This window comes from Notothenia rossii (genome assembly GCF_949606895.1).
Source record: "Notothenia rossii genome assembly, chromosome: 3".
Taxonomy (NCBI): domain Eukaryota; kingdom Metazoa; phylum Chordata; class Actinopteri; order Perciformes; family Nototheniidae; genus Notothenia; species Notothenia rossii.
In genome coordinates this window covers 22,861,639-22,877,155 of record NC_136901.1, presented here as the reverse complement: position 1 = coordinate 22,877,155, position 15,517 = coordinate 22,861,639, and the positions used below count along the sequence as shown (strand labels likewise).

The window sequence follows — 15,517 nt, the reverse complement described above, 5'->3', positions numbered from 1 at the left end:
GCCGCTGAGGTCATGCAAGGAAAGAAGTCCTTAAGAAAAGCTGGAAGGGATAGAAATATTGACAAGACAACCCTACAAAGATTCATAAATACAAAAAAGAGAAAGGGGAAGTAAAATCAGTTCTAGTTAAAAGTGAACCAGCTTCGTAGTACCGGAAATCCCAGAAGTTATCTTGCTAAACGAAAATCCTGCTTCGTAGTATACCCGGGTCATTCTACAGAAAAGGTGGAAGTACTGTCACTTACTTTTGCAGACACCAAAATACATGACGTTGACCTAATACTCACATTCATTTTATATGTTGAATAAATAGAGATTGTCTTTGCAATGGTACTAAATAAAAAAATGAAAAAAATTGTTTTATACATAAATTGCAATTTATTTAAAATGCCAAGTTCAAGGAACTGCCTTGTCACTTTGATCATACATGGAAGAGGGGCCTATATTTTTCATTTAAAACATTTTTTTTTAAATAAATAAATCTCATTCATATTTACATAACATTACACACATTGATTATAACACTGAAATGGTAAAAAAAAAACGCAAATTATTATTAATAATATCAAATAAATGTCAGTCACCCAAAATTACGTCATTGGTGTTACTGCTACACAAATCGCTTTTATTTTTTAAATAATGTACTGTCTCTGAAGAGCTTCCTGTAACAAGAGATCATTTGAGACAGTGCAGTGGACAAAGAAGGGAAGTCAGATACTTCTTACTTTGTTTGTTAAAGGTGTAATTTTATCTTCAAATGTTCCGTGTGTCTTTCAAGTCTGTCATTAGTGTTACTCATTGCATAGCCCTAGGGGTGAACATTTGAATGGGATAATGTGTTTTATTGAAGAGTTAAACGATTTTGATATTGACTGAGGCCATATTTGGTCTGACACATTGCAGCCATTTTGTTAAAATGGTAGTGTTTTCTCCAAATTGTCACTGGTGTTACCGTCACTGGTGTTACTCTTCTTCCTGGTAACATGTAACACCAGTGACGTTCCTATGTAAATAAGCATTGGATAATGTATAAAAATAATAAAAATACTTTAAGCTCTACTTGTTGTGGATTCATCAAGTTAAGAGTTAGTTATTGCTATTTAACAGGTTTTAGATGTTTTTAGAAGGAATATATTTCAGCAGATTTGTATCACCCAGATTCCACCTTTTCTGTAGAATGACTCAGTTAATAAAATAATATCCAGGGGATGCATGCAGAGCTATGATTGGCTGAGATAAGTCCGGCCCTGCGTCACGACTCTTTGAAACATCTCTGTTCCCGGAAATGCATCTACGAAGGAGCCGTGGAGGACCGTGGAGGACCCATCAGTGTATCCTCGGTTAGAGCTCCTCCAGAGAGCCTCCCCGATGCTCGATCCTCGGTGCTAAAAGTGCATTTAGAGAAATGAGATGTCCTTCAACATGGCGCGCTGAAATTTATTTCCGGGTCACTACCGGAGGACCGAGGAGTTGAGGAGTCGAGGAGTCAAGGAGGGGGATTTGATGAAATTAGAAAGGGCCATTGTATTAGTATAGGCTACTGTAGCTTTTTACACTGGAGGTGCCCATCTCGGCCGAAGTCGGTTCATATTAACCTAAAGGGACATAATTAAATGGTAAATTCGCCTTTAAGGGGCAGAACATTTTTGTTTTATTTGTGTGTGAATAATGAAATAATTTCAAATATATTTTCAGTTATAGGTAATTGGTGTGGAGAAGATTGACCTCAGCCTTACTTTGAACATTGTTCCAAAGGCTCTGTAGTAAATGGTGAGTATTCAAAAGTTTTGTGTGATTTACATGACTAACGATAAAGCCTCCTTCACAAAAGTGATAATGTTTTGTTTGTTGAAATGGCTATAAGGGTGTTTCTTATATGTAGTCTTACATTACAATAATACTTATTTTAAGTGGCTTTGGAAAAAAACGTAAACTAAATGAAATGTAATGTAGTCTAACCTGGTTGTTCGTACTTGATTATTCTCACTTTGGAGCCAAAACAGGAGTAATGTAGTCCCTTTTCCGTGCTCTGGTCAATACATTTTGAATCAGCTGAAGCAACTTAACTGACTTTTTGGTACACCCTGATAATAAAGAGTTACAATAAGCTAGCCTTGAAGTAACAAATGCATGGACTAGTTTCTCTGCATCGTTTTGAGGCAAGATATGCCTGGTATGTGATTTTGTACATTTAACACACACCTACAATCATAACATCATTAGAAAATGAAATTATTTCATGATTTATATGACTGTGATATTTTGTTTTTATCTTTGACAAATACGGAGTTTAAGCATATAACAACCCCGCCCCTCCAATCAAGATTTCTCTCTCAGCTGGATGTGCTATCTGACAAACTTCTGAAGGTTTTTGAGAAGAGAGGAGAACAGATAGGCCAGCGTCTGAACTGTATTATGTCAAACATGACTCAAGTAACAATTCATTTTAAGGAAATTATACATCGAGTCAATAATGTACACATTTCATTGAGCAAAACAGATTCTTTATTTTCTTATTCCCCTTCACTTAGGTTGATGATGTCGATTTAGGCCGGGATTGTCTTCTCAAGGGGCTGTGTGTGTACCTCAATGAGAGAGTTTGTGGTCAGTAGAAGTAATATTTGACCTTTTGATTTTTTTGTTGGGCTTTAAAATATGTATTTATTGAAACACCACATAGTATATAGCCTAAAGTATGTGAACATCCCTCATTTTTGTTTAATAGCCAGACTACACTGAAAAACTAGAGGGCTTTTAATTTAAAACGGTTACAGGAAATAAAACATTTTTGATCAGGTCAGACAGGAGTATATCAGATAACAAGTAGGCTTAAAAGTACAGAAATTTGACCAAATGTACTTGTTAAACACAGGGATTTAGTAATGGGTATATACAGTATATGTATTGATTTGTTAGATCTCACTCTGTTCCTTTTGTGACTGTGCACTCTGCAGGCAGAAGATGAAGACGTCATTCTGCGGTCCATTCAGGGGATTACAGTGGGACTTTATGTTGTCAAACACAATTCCACCATGAGACCAGAGGACAGATGAGACCAGAGGACAGACTGTCCTGGAAGGCCAACAGGTAATAACTGATGTGGACAACATGCATTAGCTGCTACCATGCTGTTTGGACTAATGTATGCAATGAACCTGAACTACCCCCCTAAACTGAAGTGCACGTTCGAAGTGCTCCAGCAAATGTTAATTAGACCCTCCAGAAAAACGCGGGCAAAAATCCTTGATTATGCGGGCTAAATTCCTTGATTATGCGGTAAATTCTGCGATCGCAGAATCGCGTTTTTCTGGAGGGTTTAGTTAATGGAGCTAGACGGCAACATGCTCTCCAAGAAAGCCCAAGCGTTTAAAAACAAACTATTTGAGTGAGCTGTTGCCATGGACCATTGTGCACTTTTACTGCATTTATACTGGACTTTCATCGATACAACTGTCTTGCACTTCCTTTGCTCATGCTTTTTGCTTGATTTGCATGTTTCAGAAATGTGGGTTTTTCCTGGGGTCATGTTTTTTCAGAATGTACCACTTGTTATGTGTTTCAGAATGTACTAATGCGCTACTTCAAAATGTCAGTTCTTGTTTTTATTTGTAATAATTTGTTGATTTCTTTAGTGCATATGTGGTGAGATACCAGGCCATTATTATACTTTCATGTATTTTTCATTAAAGTGCCCTTTCATATTAGCAGGTTACTATTTAAATAATGGATTTGCAAGAACATTTCCTTTTTTCGACTAGGCGTTGACATTTTCTGTTAATTGTTTACTATGAATGAGTTACAAAAATAAGCCTTTCTTTGCAATTTGGCACAATAAACCTTTATTTTGGTCGGGAGAATAGTTTCTGTTGAAGCTATACAGGACTGTCTCAGAAAATTAGAATATTGTGATAAAGTTCTTTATTTTCTGTAATGCAATTAAAAAAACAAAAATGTCATACATTCTGGATTCATTACAAATCAACTGAAATATTGCAAGCCTTTTATTATTTTAATATAGCTGATTATGGCATACAGCTTAAGAAAACTCAAAAATCCTATCTCAAAAAATTAGAATAGTTCCTCAGACCAAGTAAAAAAAAAAGATTTATAACAGCAAAACACAATCAAACATTTGAAAATGTCCATTAATGCACTCAGTACTTGGTTGGGAATCCTTTTGCACGGATTACTGCATCAATGCGGCGTGGCATGGAGGCAATCAGCCTGTGGCATTGCTGAGGTGTTATGGATGCCCAGGATGCTTCAATAGCGGCCTTTAGCTCATTAGCATTGTTGGGTCTGGTGTCTTTCAGCTTCTTCTTCACAATACCCCACATATTCTCTATGGGGTTCAGGTCAGGGGAATTTGCAGGCCAATCGAGGACAGTAATGCCATGGTCAGTACACCAGTTACTGGTGGTTTTGGCACTGTGGGCAGGTGCCAGATCATGCTGGAAAATGAATTCCTCATCTCCATAGAGCTTTTCAGCAGACGGAAGCATGTAGTGCTCTAAAATCTCTTGGTACACAGTTGCATTTACTCTGGGCTTGATGAAACACAGTGGACCAACACCAGCAGCTGACATGGCTCCCCAAACCATCGCTGACTGTGGGAACTTCACACTGGATTTCAAGCAACTTGGATTTTGCTCCTCTCCAGCCTTTCTCCAGACTCTGGCGCCTTGACTTCCAAATGAAATACAAAACTTGCTTTCGTCTGAAAAGAGGACTTTGGACCACTGTGCAACTGTCCAGTGCTTCTTTTCCTTAGCCCAAGTCAGACGCCTCTTCCGTTGTCTTGAGTTCAGAAGTGGCTTGACCATGGGAATACGGCTATTGTAGCCCATTTCCCGGACACGTCTGTGAACAGTGACTTTTGATACCTGGACTCCAGCTTCAGTCCACTGTCTTTGAAGCTCCCCCAAATTCTGGAAGAGACTCTTCTTCACAATGCTGTTAAGGCTGCGGTCATCTCTCTTGGTTGTGCAGCGTTTCCTGCCACATTTCCCCCTTCCAACAGACTTTTTGTGGATGTGCTTTGAAACTGCACTCTGTGAACAGCTTGCTCTTTGAGAAATTTCTTTTTGTGTCTTACCCTCCTGATGGAGGGTGTCAATGACGGTCCTCTGGACAGCAGTCAGATCAGCAGTCTTCCCCATACTTGTGATTTAGTTTACTGAACCAAGCTGAGTGTTTTTCAAGGCTCAGGAAACCCTTGCAGGTGTTTCGAGTTAATTAGACGATTCAAGTGATTCGTTGAACACCCTACTAGTATACTTTTTCATGATATTCTAATATTTAGAGATAGGATATTTGAGTTTTCTTAAGCTGTATGCCATAATCAGCAATATTAAAATAAAAGGCTTGCAATATTTCAGTTGATTTGTAATGAATCCAGAATGTATGACATTTTTGTTTTTTTAATTGCATTACAGAAAATAAAGAACTTTATCACAATATTCTAATTTTCTGAGACAGTCCTGTATATCTCTTTATATTATTTACTAGTTTGACATTTATTTTCTTGCTGTTTTATAGTGTTTATTTTAAATGTATTCTTAGTTAGTCTCATAAGTTAAAGTAGTTTCTATGCTTTTATTTTGAAGGCATGTTTTCGGCACTGGGTGATTAGAGCACCTGGTGTAATTGTATATATTGGGGACAGGTGGAAGTGCGAGCCAGAGTTCTAGTAGGCAAACGTTTTTTTTTTACCAGGGTGTTTCAAGCCAGCAAAAGGAAAGCTATAGGAAAGGCTTAAGGAAAAGGGATATAGGAAAAGGGATATAGGAAACCTGTTCGACTTTGTTATCGGAATAAACTGCACAAATGGAGAATCTTGTCTGGACCTGGATCATTGCCCTGCGTAAGATCTGCTAACTAGTGCCTCAGTGCCTGTATTATTTTAAGTTAATTATCTGTTTTATTTCTATATGATTTTAAAGAACAAAACAAAACCTCACTCTAAAAGTGGTACAACTAACACAAAATCTATACAGAAACACAGCTAAACTACAGGCAACAGTCACAAATCCTAACTATACTCTAAACACTAACTAAGCTACTCTACACTCTAACTAATCACACAAGTTTTAACCCCAGAACAAAGAGCAAGTAGCGAGAGGCATCTGTCCACCTACAGAGCCTCCAGAATGAGGATTGTCCCCAAGCTTTCTAGTCATCTCCAGCAGGTGTGCGCCGGCTGTGCGCTGCGATTGGAGTGCGTCGGGCCCGGCGTGCTCCAATCGCAATCTTCAGGAGGCGGACCAGGAGATGGGAGCCAATACCGGGAGGGCAACCGCACAGCTCATTTACATAGAACACACAGCTGAAAACACTCAGACGATCAGGAAGGCAGCAGCCGTAACACTCCCCCCCATAAGACACAAACCCACAGGTTTTGTGAACCTAAGCACTCTAACGAAATTCCTAATAACACACATTCATCACAAACTCAACCTGGACACACTAACATCTCAAACTCAACCTGGACAAGCATTGGCCAACACATTCTCTGAACCCTTTAATGACGGGTGTCTACTGCTGTAGTCCCGCACAATCAGAGCCCATTGCATGAGCCGCTGGTTGTGCTTGGACACGCTGGGGCAGAATATGAATGGATCGTAACAGGTACACATCACAATTGGCCAAAGGCTGGGTCCAACATCAATCTTAGCATGTTGTAGAGCCAACACTAACACTAAGATCCGATACACAAGCTGACGCTCTCGGGTTACCGGGAGTGTCGAGAAGTCTAGAGGCTTGTCTGAGCCGGCGTGTTGCGCCAGTCTCGCGACATCCTCACGAGGAGGAGGGGGAGCCACAATTTCTGGCTTCTCCTCGGACACAGCTTCATCTGAAGGCACAGGCACAATCACAGGATCAGCTAATGAAACATCAGGGTCACATTTACTTGCCTGTGCGCGTGCACGTGTAGCCAGGCCAATGCCTTTAGGCGGGGATATATTCTGCCGCTGTTCCTTGCGTTTCAGAGCTGCGCAATTGGCGATGACATGTCCAGGTTTATGACAGTAAAAACACTCCCTCTCTTCTCTGTTCACGTTACACACATTTGCTGGCTGAGTAAATGGTGCGGCTGACACACGGCGGGATCTCTCCGTAGAGACAGGGGAAAACACAGTTTTATGCATCAGCACATACTCATCAGCTAACACAGCGGCAGCAGAGAGAGAGTTTATCCTTTATCCAAGAGGAGGTGATTAGAATAGAAAAGGAAAAACTTGCTTTTGAACTAAAACTGATTGCACTCAATGCCAAATTTGACATACTGAAAATCCACTCAAGGTGTGAATCCAAAGGATCTGTTGAAAAAGGTAACAAACCGAAATATGAGAAGATTAAGTTTCCCTCTGCCCCAAACTACAACTGTTTTTCTCTCCAACACAATCATCACTCACAGGATACATGTTCAAGCTTCGATATGAAAATAGATAATGAGGAAACAAATTCCATAAAGGTGGATGGATCTAGTTTTGTTTGCTCTGCTGGTCACATAAGCAAAGACTATTGGAGATATTTGAAGTGCAGTGTGTGTCACCAGAAGCAACGGTCAGCCCTTCACATTGAAGATGAGGATTCAAGCACATCCTTCAACAAAGCACACGTTTCACCTTGACAGTCAGAGACAAGTATTCATAGTGGGGCCGGTGGACCTGGAGAGGACAATTAATTCAGCTCTGGCTGCCCTGTTGTATTTACCTCTCAGCTTGCATCGGAACAACAAGAAAATATGTCCATCAAACCCATCAGGATTTACAAGAATAAACATCAACAGTGCCATGTAAAAAGCACACAGAGAGTGAGGAGCAGGAAATAGATCACAAAGAGGAGACCAGCTCCAAGACATCAGAGCTTCACCAAAGTCATAAACATCAGACTGAAACACAGGATGAAGAAATGGAATCCGACCTCCAGATAGATGGTGTGAACACTGATGGAGACACAGAGGAGCCTCCTTATGAAGAGGATTTGGAGGATGGAGCGAATGGAGAAGGCCAAGAAAAGAATTTCCAACAGGAGATATTTTCTTTATTGCAAATACAATTGGACCCTGGATGAGGGAAAGGACGGACAATGACTGGTCAGCTCTGTGAGCCCCAAATGAAGACCAGTGTCATGGAGGGACCTGTTTGAAGATCCGACTGCTCCTGGATGCAGCAGCGTAGCATCATGAAAATGTATTTCTGTTTCTTTAGACTATTTTTCTTTCTCTCTATTTCTTTTCCAGGAGGCTGTTGCCTGAAGACTATGCAGATGATTATTTGTATGTTGTATGGATAGGATAAAGATAGAGTGTAGCTCCATTTATATATATTTAAGTAATTGTGTGTTTACACTGGCCACAATTAGGGGCCGTAATGTTGGAGCTATGTATGTCTTTATATTATTTACTAGTTCAACATTTATTTTCTTGCGGTTTTATAGTGTTTATTGTAAATGTATTCTTAGTTAGTCTCATAAGTTAAAGTAGTTTCTATGCTTCTATTTTGAAGGCATGTTTTGGGCACTGGGTGATTAGAGCATCTGGTGTAATTGTATTGGAGACAGGTGGAGGTGGGAGCCAGAGCACTATTAGGCAAATGTTTTTTTACCAGGGTGTTTCAAGTCAGCAAAAGGAAGGCCATAGGAAACCTGTTCGACTTTGTTATCGGAATAAACTGAACAAATGGAGAATCTTGTCTGGACCTGGATCATTTCCCTACGTAAGATCCGCTAACTAGTGCCTCAGCGGCTGTATTATTTTAAGTTAATTATCTGTTTTATTTCTATATGATTTTGGCCGCTACAGTTTCCTTTAAGCTTCCTTGCTCTAACACAATAATGTACATGCATCACAAACATTTTATATTTATTCGATTTCTTTATTTTCAATGTATTTGTTAATTCTCCTGGGGCTGCATGATGGAGAAACCAAAAGCTTATATGGATGTGGTGGTTGTTAATATTTTATTTTTTGAGAAAAATACATGAATGTTGTTCAAAGAAATGTGTTTGTCTTTATTGACTATTTGTTTTAAAATGTTATGATAAATGCTCTAGATATAAGAGATTAGGATGGATCCTGTTGTTGAATGTACGACATGCCTCTATTCACATGAAATAAATAATCTTATGTACCCCTTGAGCAGGTAGATTAAACAGAAAACTATAGCATGTAGTTTAAACAAAACATTAATGTGGCTTTAACAGGTACAAATGAAATATACTGAGTATATTAAAAGCCTAAAATGAACAAAAAAAGTAATGCTGGTTAAACCTAGGGTACTGTAAATGAATATACCTAATATTAAAGGAAATATTCACATTAACATAACAATTTCTTGTTTCTTTGACATAACATAGTTGTGTGTCTCTAACATAATGGAATAGTTTTGAGTACACATGATTTGAATGTGTGCAACCGATGTCCATGTTTTTTATTACTTAAGTCCATCAGACTTTTTACAGTGAAGCTTAAATAAAGAAATCACGTTGCTTTAGCAGGTACAAGTTAAATATACTGAGCACATTAAAAGCCTAAAATGAACATATAAAAGTCATGTTGGTTAAACATAGGGTAAATGAATATACCTATATTAAACCTTTAACTACCGGACCAAGAAGCTATGGAAAAAATGATTTGTTTGCATTTTTTTATCAAATGGGCCACATATAACCACAAACCATTTTTTTTTGTTTGACTGACCACACAGTTTTTTTTTTTTTTGAGTCTCTACCAACTGGTCGAGCTGGCCTTTTATGGTAAAAGTGCATTTTCAATAATCATCATATACAGTACAGTATTTGAATGCATCAAACTCAAATAAAACACAAACTGAAATACATTTGTTTCTTTTATGGAAAATGAGCAATATATACAACCACATATATTCATAAAAGACAGTGAAAAAAGTTTTTAAAAAATAATTACACCTAGCTGAAGGGCTTTCTGTTCGAATCACAGTGACATCTAGAGGTAGTTTTGTGCATAACATGTCAACCAAAGGGTAGAGCTGGCTGAATCAGTTAAACTGTTTTATTTATTTTTCAACAAGATATCAAGACACAAAATGTGTTCTACCAAATGGTGGTGCTGGCAGTTAAAGGGTTAAAGTAAATATTCACATTAAAATAACAATTTCATGTTTCTTTGACATAACATAGTTGTGTGTCTTTAACATAATGGAATAGTTTTGAGTACACATGTTTTTAATATGTGCAACCGATGTCCATGTTAAAATCCTGTGAATCCAACAGCCTTTTTTTTTCAGTGTGGAGACTAATCATGTGATCTCTGTGTAGGGTCAGGTTCTCCCGTGTTCATTTATGTCCTGAGGTGCCTGCCCCTCCTCGGCCTCATCGTGACCTTCATCATCAATTTCAGGGCTAAAGCTCAGCGACGCACATCAGGTAGAACAACCTTCAATTTGAATTGAATTGTGTTTTGATCATGCATTAGAAGCATATACAATGTTAGAGAACATTGAGTCTAATCTATCAGTGCATCTGTGTTTCAGCTGCTCCTGGAAATGAACTCACTTCAGCCCAAAGAAGAGCAGAAAACCAGGAAGAAGAGTAAAGAGACGTGAGGAAAAGGAATCGATACGTAGTAATGATATTTACACTAAATCAACATCTGTCACCTTTAATGATTCACTAACGTTTTTGGGATAAAAGGAGTTTGCTAACATTGTGTTAATCTGCACGTTGAGATTCGTCTTGATGCTTTTATTTTGAAAATGTGCCCTGTATACTGCTTATCTCCTTTGATTGCATCTGTCTCTTTAATTGCATGTCATTAAAAATTATTAAAAAATTAACAGGACAGTAATCTTTTCTTATATGCACAGGAGTGTATACGTACATGCAGTTCAGAAACATAAGGGCACCATCTGTTTTAGTTTAAATATGGACCTGTAGTAAAGTATGGTAGAGTCCATGTTTTATTTGATTTGTCTGGATCATTTATTTATAAAGGTTTTTATCTTAAGCAAAAAGTGACACAAAGCAGTACATACGAATTGAATGGAAGATCCAAAAGTGTGGATAAGAGTACATATTTCTGCACATAGTACAAAGAGGGTTTACATCAGAATAAAACTAGACCAATTCGTTTTTAGTATATTGAAGACAGTGGAGAATTGCAGTGTAGGAGTGAGCCCTTCAGTCAAAGATTTGAAGAGTGGGGACTCCTAGTGGTTTTTTGAAAAAAAACACAACACTAAAGCAGACAGCAATTCATGACTTTAAAGGGGCCCTCTTTTGTTCATGTTCAGGTTCATATTTGTATGTTCTGCCTCTACTCTGACATGTCTTCATGCTTTAATGTTCAAAAAGCTCTTTATTTTTCTCATACTGCCTGTGCTGCACACAGGGATATTAGCCAAGGCAAGGCAAGGCAAGTTAATGTTCATAGCACCTTTCAACACAAGGCAATTCAAAGTGCTTTACAAAAATGAAAGACATTAAGAAAATGGCATTTAAAAACGGTCATTAAAAAGCTAATTATAATAAAATAAACATTAAAAGAGAAAATACATGAATAAAAGTTAGTGCAATTTAAGATATGAATAGTTCAATTAAAAGCAGCGGCAAAAAGAAAAAATGCAGACCATTTACATTTACACAAACCTAGAACCCACTACAGGAAAGGGAACACCCCAAAAAGCACAATAGGGACTCTTTAAGATACCACCACCTCAATCTGACCCCTGAACAGAGATGAATGGTTCAACCCATTTTAGTATAAACAGGTGAACTGAACCAAACTTCTGCAGAATATCCTAAGGTTTTTTAGAAATTAATGTGACGATTAACTTGCTACAAAGAAACCTTAAAATAAATGTAGGACTAGGTTTAGGGTAATAAATTGAGTAAGGCCACCATGTGTGTCCCCTGATAGTTGAAACACAAAGCAAAGACAACATTGCCCTTATAGTATATTTTCCTTAATGAAAACACTGATATTTGACTGCTTTTATCCTCATCATCTTATTTGTTGGTGGGACATTTCAGTATTTCTAATGTGGAATTGACTTTGATCTTTAAACAGCATTGTAAAAACTGAGAATATCTTACACAGAACCTGAAGCAGCAACGGAAAGAGGAAGGAACAGAGCAACGGCAGAAAAAATGCAATGCCCACTGTGGTGTGTGTGTGTGTGTGTGTGTGTGTGTGTGTGTGTGTGTGAGTGATGTGGTGGGAAGGACGTTGATAGCAGAGTGTCAGTTGTCTGTTGTCTGTTGTGAATCAGAGTGTAAAGATGAAGCTTCTTCTCTGCAGTCTGCTCCTCGCCTCTCATTGTGCCCTCTCATCTCGGAGTGAGTAGAAACAAAACGTAACCTTTAATTTCACATGTTTAACTTGTGCTCGAAAACTATGGATTTCCTAAAATGTTTATTTATCAAAGCCAGCAATAACTGTTGAATGTGTAACAATAAATGGCAATTGACAAAGACCACCATTTTCTTATTGCTTGTGTAGTTTCCACATTTTGGTTGTAGACATTTGCTAAAACAGTTTAAATCTCTATAATCTTCTTAAACCATGTCTATATAAAGCATATCTTGAGATTTTGTTAAAAATGGTCCATAACATGTTCCATGCTAAAAGAAATTGCTGGTCCAGCTTTTAAAATATGGCAATAGGTAATGTATTTGTTATCAACTCATCATGTACCATTCCATCTCTTCACAGGTGTTTCATCAGGTACATTTGTTGTTACCCAGTCTCCTGATTTCTCTGTCACGGAGGGGGAGACAGTAAACATCGCCTGCTGCTGGACACTGGAGTCTGGAAGATTCAGAGTTAAATGGATGAAAAATGACACAGAGTTGGAGTCTTTCAACTTCAAGGATCACTCTCAAGGATCTAACTGCTCACTCTAGACCTTAAGTAATGTCACCAGAGAGGATTCAGGGAGATACATATGCAGCGTGATAAGTGAGATACCAGTTTTAACTATAAATAAATGAAATGGTACTGTCATCACAGTTGTAGACAACACAGAGGACAACACAACAAGAGGTAGGTGACAAAACAAGGCTTCACATTGACTTTCAAACCTTAGATCAGTCACATTTAGCCTGTTTCATAAATAAACAATCCAATGTTGTTTTCTCTCATAGTGCTACTTTTTTAACATCTCTTTACCTCGCACACACATCCAATTTCCTGCAAAAGAAAACAAATTAAAAGAAACTCCCTAACACCTTCACTTCTGCTATTTTTCACTGTTATATCTGTGTATTACATTTTCTCACGATAGGACAAGATATTCCTTTTATAGAGCGTCCTGTGATCATTTATCTGGCTGTGGTGACTCCATTACTCCTCATCACACTCTTTTGTTTCTGCTGTCTGCGAAGGGGACAAGGTAAAGAAACATATATTGCTGCCATATTATTCAAGCATCGGAAACTCTATTAAGTGATTGTCCCAGAATAAAAGGTTGGTTTACCCAAATAAAATAAAAAGCATATTTCTCATTTACCTCTATACCATGCAGATAGGTTTTAGCCTACATTTAATAAGAATGGAAGAGAATATAATTATTTTTTTGTGATACACCATTTTGAAAGTCATATTATTTAAAATAAATCATCAGCATTTATTTAATTAAATGTTTTAATATGATGTCATTGTTTTAAGAGACACAACTATCGCAGCCAATTGAAAGACCTTAACAGAGCAGAAACTACAAGGCTTACATTTGAATAGAGGAACAATCTAATACAAATTTGGCCAATAGGGGACTAATGCTAATCTGTGCTTTGAAGATGAGGATCTTAAAATACATTCTTAAACTTCATAATTGTCTTTCTAGACACTAGAAAGACAATGATACTGACATCTTTTCACCGTACACACTGTAATGAAAAAGTGCTAGAAAAACTCAAGTCGAAGGTAAAGTTACGTATTGGAAGCAAAACAATGAGTTAATGACGTAAAGAAATCTACTCTGGACCGCACTTCAAAGGTGAAGTCTTTGTAATTAATTTTAAACTAAATGGAAAAATCGAATGCGCATCTGATATTTCAAAATATATTAAATGAACAAATAAAATGAATATATTTGAATTTCTGGACTTTATTAGCTCATGCATGTTAGCAAGATTTATTCTCATGGTAAACTTCCAGCACTTTCAAACACCTTTCTGTGTTCTGCTTTTTGCGTTTTCGAGGTGAGCGACACAAGACTAAAAAATGCTACCAAGAACATGTAACATTTACTTTAATTAAATGTATTATGTCAACAGTTTCCACATAATTGTATTAGGTTAGTCGAAAGCAATAATATTAAGTTTAACCTATTCATATTTAAACTTGATTTTATTGCTTTCAACTAACCTAATGCAGTTATGTGAAATCTGTTGACATAATACATTTAGTTAAAGTCAAATGTGACTGCAATACATGGCTTGGGTAAAATAAAGCTTAAGTGTGATGCTTCAATGTATGATCAACCTGGATTAGATTTTATTCAACATACCTTATCATGACTTTTGTGTTTGTCTCTGTGTGTGTGTGTGTGTCTGTCTGTCTGTCTGTCTGTCTGTCTGTCTGTCTGCCTGTCTGTCTGTCTGTCTGTCTGTCTGTCTGTCTGTCTGTCTGTCTGTCTGTCTGTCTGTCTGTCTGTCTGTCTGTCTGTCTGTCTGTCTGTCTGTCTGTCTGTCTGTCTGTCTGTCTGTCTGTCTGTCTGTCTGTGTGTGTGTGTGTGTGTGTGTGTGTGTGTGTGTGTGTGTGTGTGTGTGTGTGTGTGTGTGTGTGTGTGTGTGTGTGTGTGTGTGTGTGTGTGTGTGTGTGTGTGTGTGTGTGTGTGTGTGTGTGTGTGTGTGAGTGTCTCATGGGTTCAGCACAAACAGCCAGGGTGATCTACTACGTAGGCCCTTAAGGCTACTAACAACTTATAAACTTATTTAAAGCAGACAAAGGATCAAAGTCTGGTCAATTATAGTAGAGATACTGTAAATATTTATAAGTCTAGGCCTATATATATATTAAATACAATAGAGCTAGAGCTCACTATAATGAAATCTATAACATTATGAAATGACAAGGTGTGCAATATATTTTTCTTTTTGTTACTTTCTTTTATTTAAGTTCCAAGCACAAGAAGTTTGAATGTATTTAGTGGACAAAGAAGAAGCTTTATCAAAAATACGAAAAGGATTATGCTTCAAGGAATAGCTTACGGCTCAGCCATTTTCAGTTCAACACTATTAACATGTAATCCAAACATTGCTTAAAATTGCTACTAAATGTAACGTAGGCCAAAAATAGGAGCCCTGCTATTTGCCAAACAACGCCTAGAACATAGGCTACCAAACAAAGTCTGGTCAAATCTAAATACAAAAAAGGCCTCGTAGGAAATACTTCACAAAACAAATGAAGCTCCACTATATTTAACACACACATTGGAATATTGAAAATAAAACAAATAAACAGGAAACCTGTTACTGCCAAAACAGAGGTAGAATACAGCCGATTAATGCTCGTAAAATACATTTAAGTATGAAA

The 15,517-nt window shown here is 37.6% G+C and overlaps 3 long non-coding RNA genes across 4 annotated transcripts; all 3 read left to right on the top strand.

Annotated features, from left to right (window-relative positions):
- Positions 1–1,725: 1,725 nt before the first annotated feature.
- On the top strand, positions 1,726–3,849 carry LOC307031316. The gene is made up of 3 exons (XR_013805921.1): positions 1,726–2,433; positions 2,532–2,604; positions 2,955–3,849. It is a non-coding gene; the product is annotated as an uncharacterized lncRNA (long non-coding RNA).
- Positions 3,850–7,758: 3,909 nt separating this feature from the next.
- Positions 7,759–12,064, top strand: LOC307031320. Its single transcript, XR_013805925.1, has 3 exons — positions 7,759–8,720; positions 10,300–10,407; positions 10,515–12,064. It is a non-coding gene; the product is annotated as an uncharacterized lncRNA (long non-coding RNA).
- Positions 12,065–12,206: 142 nt separating this feature from the next.
- On the top strand, positions 12,207–14,880 carry LOC307031315. Of its 2 annotated transcripts, XR_013805919.1 has the most exons (4): positions 12,207–12,318; positions 12,695–13,024; positions 13,266–13,373; positions 14,854–14,880. It is a non-coding gene; the product is annotated as an uncharacterized lncRNA (long non-coding RNA). The 2 variants fall into 2 exon arrangements; XR_013805920.1 differs by having other exon boundaries at positions 12,695–13,373.
- The last annotated feature ends 637 nt before the right edge of the window (positions 14,881–15,517 follow it).